Below are 9,963 nucleotides of genomic sequence, written 5' to 3'. Positions count from 1 at the left end.
GGCAAGCGAGGCAAAGATCAGAGAGAGGGTCAGGCGCACGTCAGCGCCCGAGAGCCCCGGCAGCGGCCGTCGGGTGCAGAGAGGAGTGAGCAGACTGGCGCGTTCAGTGGGCGTGTCTGGGGCCGGCAGCCGTCCCGTCGCCCCGTCGCCGCTCGCCACCCTGGACGTCCAGATTTTGTTGCTCCTGACACAGGGCCCTCACCTCCGAGCAGCTGGACATTTGGTTTCCTCTGCTTGGAATTTCCTCCCCACCCTGCCCGACACACACGTGCACACTCACACACAGCCAGGTGCACACGCACGCATGTGCATACACACACCCACACGTACACAAGCATGCCCACATGCCCACACACACACACATCCACGTATGTGCACACACAGGCACACACCTCTTCATCCCCCTGGCCTTTCGGGTCTCAGCTTGGAGCTTGCCCACCAGCTGGGCTGAGACCCTTGCAGCGCCCCCTGTGGCTCCCACCCCGCCCCGTCTTCCTTCCTTCATCTCGCTGGCCACCGCACGAGGTTGTGGCCCATTGGCGGGTCGTCCTCTGTCGCCGCCGGCGTTGCCGGCTCCGAGCCGTGTCCCGGTGCCCGGGGTGGGCTCAGCAGGTTTTGTTCCAGTGAGTAGAGGAGGGCACAGCTGAGTGAACAGGGGACGGGCTGACCGTGGCCTCTAGTGCTTGGTGCTGCAGCTGGTATGCGGGGTCAGGCCTGACCCCGGGGAACCCTGGGATACCCCTCAATGGGAGGCTGTGAAGGGACCCCCAGGCTGGTCTGGGCCGCAGGCGGTGGACCTGAGAGTGAGCTCCGCGGCCCAGACAGAGGCTGCCAACACTTGGACACCGGGCAACCCCGGGGGGGCCTGCAGGGCCCCAGCCCCGGCTTTACTGGAGCCTCCAGCTCTGGGGCTGAGGCTGGGAGAGAGGCAGCAGCCGGCGAATCCCGGGTTCTGACCCTGAGCAGGGTCACCCGATCCTCCCAGCCCCCCTCCAGCGTCTTTGAACCTGGGTCCTGGCAGCCTGGAAGGGACTTGGCCTTGGATGTGGGGGTGGGAACCCTGAAGCTGCCGGTGGGAGGCACAGGGTCCCTGCACAGCAGACTCCAGCTCCCGGGGGCTCTCCAGACCTTGCCCACCAAGGCCCTCGACCCCCTGGACGTGTGTCCTCACGGACAAAGTGCCCGACAACCCGCACCTCGCCATCCCCTGAGCCGCCCGAGGTGCCCGACAGCCAGTGGGAGAGGGTAAGCACTCTCATTCCCCCCGTGAGGTCTCCCAGCTCCTGGCAGGGAGGTGAGGCAGACACCACCGGCCATGTGGACGGATGGACACCCAGGGCCTGGCTGCGGGGACTGCTGCATGACCTCTGCCCCCAAGGCCTAGCAGGGCCTCTGACCCGGGCCTGGGGCCTGGGGGGGGTCTCCCTTGCTGCACTTGTCCCCTGGATTGGGCGCTTTCTGATCCCTTGGGCCAGAGGGACAGAAACTACCGGTACCCACCCCTCACCCTCCCGAGTGATGAGGACTTGCAATCCCCTCTGGTCTGAGAGCTGGGGTGTTTGTCCTCCCAGGTCACCTTGACCCATCTGGAGAGGTGCCCCGGACTCAGCGGGCTGCGTGCCAGCAGGAGGGAGGGCTGTCGGCTGCGGGCACGGCAGGGCCGGAGAGCCCCCGGTGGGGGGTTGCCGCTTTCTGCCACCGGCCAGGACCCCCAGCACTGCACCCTAACAGTGGGTGTCAGCCTTTCCACCCCTCACTGCCCTCCCCTGCAGAGCGAGTGCTGCAGATGGGGGGAGGGAGTTCTCCTACTGCTGGGCACTGAGTCCGTGTGCCGAAGGACGGCCCGGGCCCTCCTAGGCCAGAACGAGGCAGTGCCTGACAAGCGCCCAGACGAGCGCTGGGGGTGGAGGTTGCCGTGTGACGTCGGGGACCCCTACCATCCCTGGGACACTGGGGTTGGCAGGGGGCAGGGGGCACTGCTGGGCCTCTGCCGTCGCGTTGTACATTTGTGAAACTGTGAAATGTTTTCACATATACGGAAGGGTGTGTCAATATGCAGGTGACAAGACAGACAGCAGTGTCCCGGCTAAGCAGTAGGCCGCTGCCAGCACATTGCATGTCATCTGCCAGGGAACCCCTGGGGGGTTAGTGTCCAGCACTGAAAACCTGAGCAGCCGGCACACAACAGACGGGGAAGGAGGCCTGGCTGCCCTGGGATGGAAGCCAAGCAGAGCCTCTGAGCACCAACCTCCTGCAGCTCCTGGAGAGTCTGCAAGAACCCATTCTGGGGGGGCAGGGGGGAGTCACAAGGAAGGCCTGGGAGGCCTGTGACCGTTAGAAGGGCAGCAATGGGACCAGATAATGTGGCAGGACTGTGGCCGGGGGCACCAGAGCCTGTCTCAGGAGCCTGCTGTGGGGTGTGTCCCCGGCTGACCCTGGGTGGGGGGAAGGGATGCTCATTGTCACATGGTCAGGACAGTCCAAGGACCAAGCCTCGCCAGGCCAGCCTCGCCAGGGCACTCTGAGGACAGCGGACGTGGGGCCCGGTGCAGGGTGCCCCTGGAGCCCGTCCCTCCACTGTCGGCCACGAGACCATCTCCACGAAGGCCAAGGACTCAGGAGGCCAGAAGTCAGGAACAAGATAGTTTAAAATATTTACCCCAAACAACGAAGGGCCAAAGGAGGAAATCGTTGTGGGAAGTTAACAATACCTACCTTGGAAGAGCAGAAACTAATGAAATGGGGGCGGGGGTGGGTACAGGAGAGAGGGTTGATAGCCAAAAGCTTCCCTGAAAAGATGAACGAAATTAACAAAGTCTGGAGAATTGGATCACAAAAGGACAAGGACAACGAAAAAATGTTAGGAAGGTAAAAAGGGACCTACCGACAGATTCAGCAGGAGATAGTGATAGTGAGAGAGTATTTGATTACGTTGGCAGGTTTTTATTTGTTTCTTTTTCAATAAAGCTAAGCATGCAACTACCACACAACCCAGCAATGACAGTCTTGGGCATTTCTCCAAAAGAAATGAAAATTTGCGTCCACTCAAAAAACTGTACACAGGTGTCCATAGCAGCTTTACTTACCATAGCCCCTTAGGGGTGTTTCCCAACCCCCACATCCAGTTCTCTGAGTCTCTGGACACCAGTGGGGGATCCAAGTCTATTCTGAAGCTGTCGGCCTGGGGTTAGTGTCAGACCCCCAGGTTAAGGGCTCAGCCCCACAAGATGGTCCCCATGCCGGCCACAAGTCCAGGGCCACCCCTACTTCTGACCGACCAGCTGGGAATCCGGGGTTCTCACCACCCCCTCCTCAGGTTTGATAATTTCCTAGAATGGGTCCCAGAACTCAGGAAAGTGCTTTACTTACTATCGCCCGTTTATGATAAAAGATGCAACTCAGGAACAGCCAGATGGAAGAGACGCTCGGGACCGGGTGGGGCGAGGAGCTTCCATACCCTCCTGGGTGCACCACCTCTCCTGGCACCTCCACTGTCCACCAACCAAACCCCTTCGGTTTGGGGCTTTTATGGAGGTTCCAGTCATAGGCCAGGCTGATTAAATCACCGCCACAGGGACTAACTCGGCCTCCAGCCCCCCTCCCCTGCCCAGAACTCGGGGTGGTGGGGGGGCTGACGGTTGCAACCCTCTAATCACACCTGGTCTTTTTGGAGACCAGGGCTCATCCTGAAGTGATCTAGGGGCCCCCAGATACCCTTCATCTCATTAGCTCACAAAAGGAGGCTCATTACTCCAGAGACACCAAGGGTTTTATTTTATTTTATTTTTTTTTTTTGCGGTACGCGGGCCTCTCACTGCTGTGGCCTCTCCCGTTGCGGAGCACAGGCTCCGGACGCGCAGGCCCAGCGGCCATGGCTCACGGGCCCAGCCGCTCCGCGGCATGTGGGATCCTCCCAGACCGGGGCATGAACCCGCGTCCCCTGCATCGGCAGGCGGACTCCCAACCGCTGCGCCACCAGGGAGGCCCTCTTTTATTTTTTAATTTCTTGTTTATTTATTGTTTTAGGCTGCACCGTGCAGCATGCGGGATCGAGTTCCCCGACCAGGGATTGAACCTAAGCCCCCGCACTGGGAGTGCAGAGTCTTAAACACTGGGCCGCCGGGGAGGCCCCAAGAAATGCCAAGGGTTTTAGGACTGTGTGCCAGGAACCAGAGCAAAGACCAGATATTTATATCTTCTTATATCACAGGCCACCCTCTGGTCTCTGACTGCATCCCTTACAGCAAAGCAATCATAAAAGTCAAAAGATATCGGCACGTTGCCAGAATCGGCCCGGTCCATAGACGTATCAGGTGGGAATATCCCCCAGGGTGAGGCCCCTCAGGACTGCAGGCCTCCATCCAATCTGGTCAGGTTCTAAAACAGGAGTGGCCCTTTCCCCACGGCCTCACCTGTCAGGCCTCTGGTGTCATTGAGCCTGAGCTAAGGGCTCCCACCATCTTCCTCTGGGCCTCTCTCAGGTGTCGGTGTACTATCGGGTTTCCTTCCTGGCATCACAGAACCCACTGATTCATCTCTTCACCCTCAGCTGCTGTTCCTCCTTCCCTCCCCTGGTACCCAGACAAGCTGGTCTAGATTTCACGCCAGGATACAAGCCCCAAGAGTCCTCCCCCCAGTCCACTCCCATCCACGCAGGTTCAGGGCTAGCGGGCTATCCGGCCCCTGGCCACACGGCAGCATCCGCTGTCAGCCCCCGGTGTGCCAGATGGGGCGACGTCACCACTGGCCTCTTCAGGAATTCTGACATCAGGTTTAAAAACATAGTTACAATTTCTTTTTTTCTTTTTTAAATGGACCATCTTAATCAGTTTTTTAAATTAATTAACTCATTTATCTGGCTGTGTCAGGTCTTCGTTGCAGCATGCGGGCTCTTCGTTTTGGCGTGCGGGCTTCTCTCCAGTTGCGGTGCACGGGCTCCAGAGCACATGGGCTCAGTAGCTGCAGGGCGCGGGCTTAGCTGCCCCGCGGCACGTGGGATCTTAGTTCCCCCACCAGAGATCGAACCCGCGTCCCCTGGATTGGAAGGCCGATTCTTAACCACTGGACCGCCAGGGAAATCCCCCACTTGCAGTCTCTCACATAGGAATCATCCCTGCTTCTGGCATTGGTAGTTGCAGATGTGGCCCTGTGACCACTGCAACAATTGGGGGAAAAACTGAGGTGATGTGGGGAAGAAAGAAAAACGTGCACCCCCCACTGGCCCTGCAGGAATTGCACAGTCATACCAGCATCCTCCTCCACCCCCGCTACCCCAGCTCCACCAGAAAAGCAGGCGCATCCGTCCAGCGGGATCACCCACCAGCCCGCCCACGCAGAGCGCCCGCCCTCATGCTTCCACCTCCCTGTGCTTCAACGCCCGGCTGGTCCCTCTGCCCGCCAACCTGTGCTCTGAGGAGGGGAGCTCTGCCCTGCTGGACATTCTGGGCCCTAGAGTGAGCCCCTCGTTCTGATGAAATGGCAGTTGGCTGCCCAGATTGCTGCAACATTTCTGTTCCAGTTTCCTATGGCTCTGAGCATCTACACCTCAGATCAGATGGAGTCAGCCAGGCCCCATCCCGAGTGAGCGTCTGTTCCTGTCAGGACCCCTTTGCAGACCCTGGGAGCCCAGCCTCAGTCTCCCCTTGCAGCTGTGATCAGGGCGTTGCCCCCGGGAACGGCCACATGGTCGGTCAATGGCCACCTCGGTCTCTCGTTGGTGGCAGGGCAGCTCTCCTTGGCATGTGTGCCTCTGAGGGTGTGCCTACCTGAACGCACCCCCCAGATTCCCATGGAGATTTCCACGGGACCACGTCCTGCGTGGGCATCCCTGTGATAGGCCAGTTTTCCACGGCCCTCCTGCCTGACCATATGGCCGGGTCGTTGGCTGCTGCCCATGTTGTCAGTAAAAACCCGAACGTCGGGACTTTTCCCACCATTCGGTCCTTCCCCCACTGCTAGGACAGCACACGCAAGCCTGCACGACGCCAGGTTGAGCTGTTTGCAGCCCCCTCGGCCAGGCTGGAGGCCTTCCAAACAGGATGCTGCTGCTGTCCGCACACTCTTGATCGGTCAGTCGAGAGCTGATTGTAGGGCACCGTCCAAGTGACAGCAGAATCTAGCAGCTCTTCACTCGGTCCGTCCTAGGAGAGCCAGTCCTGGGCCAGAAGAGGGTCCCTGCCCGGGAGGGTCTCACCTCACATTTCCCAGGCTGCACGACCCAGTATAAAGTGTTTCCATGTCATCATAGAGATCTTCTGGGCAGCACCGCCCCCGTGAGAGCATTTCCCCCACATCATCCTGGAGTTTATGGGTATTTCAGGATTCATGATCATTTTACGTCCTGCGACTACTGGGGTAGCTCCAGTCGGTGTCTGATACCAAGGTAATAAGTCCACCCAAACAGAAGTTCTCTCGTCTGAAGTGCCTGCGGGCATTACTGGGAAGTGCCCGCAGGCTTCTGCCCTGAGCCCCCGTCTCGGCCTCACGCAGGACCATCACACAAGGACCTGCCTGCCTAGCGCCCCAGCTTCTACTCCCCACTGCGTGGCTCAGGTCTTACTGGTTCCCATTTAGCATGTCTGGTGAACACAGCTTGAAGGATGGAGTCACATGCCTGTTTTACCAGCTCAGGCAAGAGAAACGCCCCCCACTTGGGCACCATGTCCATCCCCCAGTGCAGTCAGGTGGAAGAGGTGCAGTCGCATGACATAAAGCCTGTTCAAACACCCCAGTGCTCCTCCAAATTTTGACCTTACTTCCATCGACCCTGACATTCTTTGTGGTGGCCTGCACTGGGATTTCATCTACAGGATTTGGTTTCACAATACTAGGTAGGGGCCACATCCCCCACTATGACATAATATCCATATCATAAAACATTAGGTAAGGGAGGCACAACTTCTTTACCGAAAGCCTGTTCAAACATCCCAGCTACCATCATCCTACCATCTCCGGCGCCTCTGTACTCTCCCCATCCCATCGTTCCGATTGTTGGCTGCACCAGCTGGTTTTGGTATCACCACGTGCATGGCTCCAGCATCAAGGAGTCCTGGACCATGTCTCTCCACCGCTGACCCTGGGGCCCACTCTGTGCACAAGGCTCTGGGTCCCCAGCAGGGGGTTGAGCCAAGGGACCCTTTTGTCAACTTTTATCTTTTTTTTTTTAATTGGAGTACATTTGATTTACAATGTTGTATTAGTTTCTGTTGTACAGTAAAGTGAATCAGTTATACATATACATATATCCACTCTTTCTTAGATTCTTTTCCTATATAGGTCATTACAGAGTATTGAGTAGAGTTCCCTGTGTTATACAGTAGGTCCTTATTAGTTATCTATTTTATATATAGTCGTGTGTGTATGTCAATACCAATCTCCCAATTTATCCCTCCCTGCCTTTCCTCCCTGGTAACTATAAGTTTGTTTTCTACATCTGTGACTCTATTTCTGTTTTGTAAATAATTTCATTTTTACCATTTTTTTAAGATTCCACATATAAGTGATATCACATGGTATTTGTCTTTCTCTTTCTGACTTACTTCACTTCGTATGATAATCCCATCCATGTTGCTGCAAATGGCATTATTTCGTTCTTTTCTATAGTTGAGTAGTATTCCATTGTGTGTGTGTGTGTGTATACCACATCTTCTTTATCCATTCCTCTGTTGATGGACTTTTAGGTTGCTTCCATATCCTGGCTATTGTAAATAGTAGTGTCAACTTTTATCTTGATTAAGCTGCCCAATCATTGTCCCCAGGAGATGCCAGGTCTGCTTTCTCATTGTCACCTCTGCCTTCCTGCTTCTTGCACTCCTCCAAACTGGGGGAAACAGACCAGACTTGTTGGGAGCCCTTTAATGTTAGGGGTTCAGTAGGGGGTCCCTTTGTCCCACCCACCCTTCAGAGGGCTGTATTAAAACCGTTGTTTTGCCCCATCAATGTCCCTTTTATTAATCCATTTTTTAATAACGACCTAAAGATTTCCACCCTGTTAGGAGGAGTTCCGTGACTCTGCATGCCCCTTTCCCCATTTTTTTGTTAGTTACTTATGTTTTGAGTGGTGTCTGTAAGACCCGTTCAGGAAAGCTGAGACAGCAGATTCTCCTATCAGGCTTCCTGGAGGAGGGGTGAAGGGTGCATGGGAGCTCCCTGTACACTTCTTTGCAACATCCTGTAAACGTATAATTATTCCAAAATAGAGTGTCACAAAAAAGTTGTAGGCCGTGAAACATGAAAACTTCAATGAAGCGAAAACACTGATAGAAACTTATGAATGGACCAAGTTGACTCAAGAAGAAATAAAAGTAAGAATATCCCAAGTTCTCAAGTAAGTCTTAGTTGATGAAGGAATGCATGACCTTCCAAAGAAGAGCCATCTAAGAGACACAGAAGGAATGGCAAAATCAGCACATTAGCTATCTGTGGCTGAGTAGCCAGTTAGCCCCAAATGTAGTCGTTTAAAATAATAAACACTTGTGGGAATTCCGTGGCAGTCCAGTGGTTATGACTCCACGCTTTCACTGCTGAGGGCCCAGGTTCAATCCTTGGTTCTGGAAATAAGATCCCGTGAGCCATGTGGCATGGCCAAAATAATAAAATAAAATAAAATAACAAACACTTATTATCTCAGTTTCTGTGGGTGGGGAGCCCAAGCATGGCTTAGTGCTGAGTCTTCTGGTCCAGGGTCTCTCACAGGATAAGCCCCAGGATGCACTGCATGGTGTCTCACGAGGTGGCCCTCAGTGGCTGGGCTGCAGTCTCATCGGAAGGCACGACTGGGCAGTGTATCCGTCCAAACTCACTTACTGGTTGTGGGCAGGATTCATTCTTGCTGGCTGTTGGTTGGACTCTGCCCTCCTTTATAGGGCAGTCCTCAACATAGCTGCTGCTCCCTGTAGAGTGAGCAAGAGAGGGTAAGAGGACGGAAGCTAGGTCTGGTCTCGGAAGACACCCCATCACTTTTACCTCATTCAGGTGCTGGAAGTAAGTCACTCGCTAGATCAGCCCACACTCTAGACAAGGGGGTTGCACAGGGGGGCATGACTATAGCAAGAGGAAGGGCTCTCTGGGGCTAATGTGTGTGTGTGTGTGTGTGTTAAAAAATTAAACTTTAATAAATGTTCATTAAGTCAAATGCAAACTCTTATTTAATAGGAGAGAATGAATTTATCTTAAGCTCTATCGAATTTTACTGGTCAGTAGTAAGTAATGAAGTTTTACACTAAAACATTATACTCTGACATTTGTATCTTATGTGAAAACAATGCTGTAAGCCAGTGGTCAGCAAACTAGGACCCACAAGTCAAATATAAATAAAGCTTTACTGAAATACACCCACAGCTACTCCTCTGTGTTATGATAGATGGCTCCTTTTGCAAACAGTCGCAGATTTGAGTAGTTAGCCAGATACCGCAGAGTCTCGGGCTAATTTCAATGCCGACTCCCGCAGTCAGCAACTTGCCACCTTGCCACACCTGGTGAAATAATCGATTCAGACAAGGACGATCCACAGATGCTACAACCAGGAGGAGGATGCTTGCTGGGGAACTGGTTATCACCAGGACATCCAGAGCTACAACTTTACAGTGGAAATATCTGGTGTCCCCCATGATCAAACTTAGCCTCACTAACATGGGACAAGCAGGCACCATGCTCCCCGGGCATGGGCAGCAAGGAGCACCACGCCTCACCTGTGCAGGGCTCCTGCCAAAGTGGTCCAGCTGCCATACAACCAAGCCTTTAGTGCTGACCTCCAGTTGCAGGAAAAACAGGGGAGAGAGGAACACGTAAAATGGCACCATGAGGATGTCACCTCCAGAACCTGGGACCTTCGGGCACCTGACCTGGGCTCCTGAAATGAGTTAATGGCGTGGGGAAAAATACTGGGGGTGGGAGGAAACTGCTGTAAATTAGAAAAGACTGGAGACATACCCAAAGCAGGGGGTTTGATAGAATCTTGGAGTA

The sequence above is a fragment of the Mesoplodon mirus genome, assembly GCF_964341445.2.
Source record: "Mesoplodon mirus genome assembly, chromosome: 7".
NCBI lineage: Eukaryota > Metazoa > Chordata > Mammalia > Artiodactyla > Ziphiidae > Mesoplodon > Mesoplodon mirus.
Note: the sequence above shows the minus strand (reverse complement) of the source record.